This window comes from Schistocerca americana, chromosome 1 (assembly GCF_021461395.2).
Source record: "Schistocerca americana isolate TAMUIC-IGC-003095 chromosome 1, iqSchAmer2.1, whole genome shotgun sequence".
In the NCBI taxonomy this organism is placed as follows: Eukaryota; Metazoa; Arthropoda; class Insecta; order Orthoptera; family Acrididae; genus Schistocerca; species Schistocerca americana.
Genome location: NC_060119.1, coordinates 471843764 through 471847020, shown reverse-complemented (window position 1 = coordinate 471847020; position 3257 = coordinate 471843764).

Here is a 3257-nt window from a genome sequence, read left to right as displayed (position 1 = left end):
ATGATTCAGGATTTAAACATATATTTTCGCCAAAATATCGAGGGCAAATTGAAGGCACCACAAACTGTAATTGTGTGAGTCGAGTATGTTTTTGAAATTAAACTCAAGTTTTGTTTGAACCTTTCAACAACTGTATGATTTGAGTTGGGAGGTCGGTAAAAGGTTCCAATTATTGCTTTGTTTCGGTTGCCAAGATGACGTCTGCCCACACTAACTCACAGGAGCCATCCGCTCCAATATCGCTACATGATTAACTTATCTTCTAACAGCAACAAACACGCTACCCCCAACTGTGTCAGGCTATCCTTTCTGAACAAAAGGTATACAGTTTTGTCTTTTAAGTAAGAATGGGTGGTAAGAATGTGTACTGGGTTGAAAAGGTACGAAAACATCGTATCCAACGCGCTGTCGAAGCAGTATATCATCAGAGTATCTATGGAATAAATACGAGGCCGAGGGCAGTTCGGAAGAAGTCAGTGCCTTTGCTACAAGATTGAAAGACAGTGACGAGGATTTTGATGTGAATTACGGATTGAGTAATGGGATATAGAATTATAAATTTTCTTGCAGTTATCTCTGTTATTTTTCAAAAAGTGAAATGTAAAATGCTTAATCCAGACACCACGTTGCAAGAACGAAGTCCTCGAGGCTTAAGCTTCACAGTGACTATTGCTTGTCCATACTTCCCAAAAGTAGTTGTATTAAGTAGTAAGTTTATACGGAAAGCATAGGAAACCAAACTTCGAATCGTCCTAGCAATGCGCGTTTTTCGAGCAGGGCTAAACGGAATTGAAAGGATTTTGACGTTCATGGAATTGCCGCGGTCGATATTTCAATCGCTTTATGATAAACTAGTGGATTAGATTTCGATCGCAACGGCATCGGTACATCAGGTCAGTCTTATGATAGCAGATTAATAGTAAGACTTTTCCAATAGTAGATTTTTTCATTTGTTCATTTGTCTAACACATTTCGAAACTTCATACGCGTTTTTCTCGATACACGATTTTTTCAAAACGCCACGCAGCGTAACTCCAACAATTTTCAATCTTTTTATTTCAGCATTTAACCACAACTTAGAAATAATGTGAACGACGCAGGGGTTTTTCGATTAGTTGATTTAAACAATATTTATTAACAATGGATTGTCCTATCTTTGGTGAAAATTGAACTTCATTCAAGATCTTACTAGTCACGCAGAAATCAATGTTTCTAAAATTCCCTACGTCGTTCACAAGGTAGACTCATGTACATTACATACTCTTTTTCTTTTTTCCAGATTTAAACTGAGACCAGTTGTAGTGCGTGCCGCAGATCGCCTCGAGAGAATTGATACAGTGACGCCATTTTCTAATATTTTCCGACAGACTTTTTTTGAATGTACTTAAATATATGTTCAATAATTACCCGAAGTATTATTTCTCTATCACCTTTCCTACCGCAAAAAAGGCCGAGAAAACCCCTTGTTTTAGGCCGTTACAGTGGTGTTACCCCTTAAGATAATGATGATTGGTTTATGGGGCTCTCAACTGCGCGGTTATCAGTGCCCGTACAAATTCCCAACCTTTGCTCAGTCCAATCCCGCCACTTTCATGAATGATGACGAAATGATGAGGACAACACAAACCCCTTAAGACTTAACTATCTAATACTATTTCACTAGATGAACAATGAACTATTTATAGTCAACGTATCAGCATATGAAAACAGAATACAACAGGCTACAATACTGATATTTTTTATGGTAAGAATATATCAAATAAGTTTAAACAAAAGGAAGAATAATTTTATATGGAAAGGATGGAAACCAAAACACTTAATGGATGGAGAGGGAGCTAATTTTTAATGTTTCTTTTGACCCTCTGTGCACTGGCACTGCAAGACGATACACTCGACAATGTCCTAATCTTGATGTTTGAAAGCGGAGCTATTTCGTATCTGTAGGCAGGTTGTAGGCTGGGCTGGGCTGGGCTCGGCCTCCATCTGCCGTAGGGTGGGAAGGAGGGATAGGGGAAACAGGCGGCATCGGTTTCTTGAGAATCACCTCCAAGACTATACGGAGGAAGCTCATGAATGACGATCGACGCTATTTGGAAATCATGGACTTTATGCTCCTCCCATGGATATGAGAAGTATATTCATGTTCAGAAAAAATAGAATTCCTTGAACGACTAGAGATAGAACGTTCATATTCACAGTACACGTACATTAAATAGTTCTGCAGAAATGATTAGCATTTGGACCATGTCGGCCCTCAGGTTCAAGGTCAACATCGCTATCGCGGCGCAACACCACCTACCGGTAACATGTGCCTGCGGCTCTCGTTGTCGCTATGAACCGAAGACAGGGAATCAGTGGGACTTGAACAGATGCGTGGGATGCCTCGCAGACGTATGAGCCAAGGGTACCGCCAAATCAGTGAGTTTGAAAGAGAGCGCATTATTGGCAAGAGAAAATGTGATGCATCCATCTGGGAAACTGCTGCTCGCGGGGGACTAAGTGTTTAGGCTGTGCGACGGGTGTGTGCAAAATGGGTCACGTAAGGCTGTAGAATCAGACGAGATGGGTCAGGTCGCACCACCCAGAGCAACCGTCGAGAAGATCGACACCTCATCCGGATCTGCGTCCTCCTCGGCTCTGGTGGTGTTGGTGGTAAGTTCCTATGGGACCAAGCTGCTGAGGTCAATGGTCTCTAGGCTTACGTACTACTTAATCAGTATAAACAGTATAACTCATCGTACATTATCAGGGGTGACTGTCCATTGCAGTTTATTACGGAATGGGTTACGTGCGCGTCGTTCACTTCTTTGACGGATGTGCAAAAACATGCTAGACAGCAATGGTGTATGGAACGATACCAGTGGGAATATGTACGGCATCAATAGTGTTTTCGGACGAATCTAGGTTTTGTTTGTTTGAAAAAGATGGTCGCCTTTTGGTTCGTCGTAGACAGGTGGAGCGGCGTCACAGTGACTACAATCACACAAGACATACACCACCAACTCAAGGCCTTATGGTGTGGTGAAACGCCCTGATAAAACCGCAGGACAGGACAGGTGGTAGGAATTGTGGAAAGGGGCCAAAATGAGCGGCTGTCAGTTACACTCGAACACATACAACTTTATTTATTTGAGCAAACATTACAGTACAATGCAGAGTCTCGTAGTGATAACATTGAATAAAATGTTCTCGGGTTTCCAACCGCGTCAATTGCTTAAAACTACACGAGCTTTCGGCCAAGCACTCCTTAACCATTG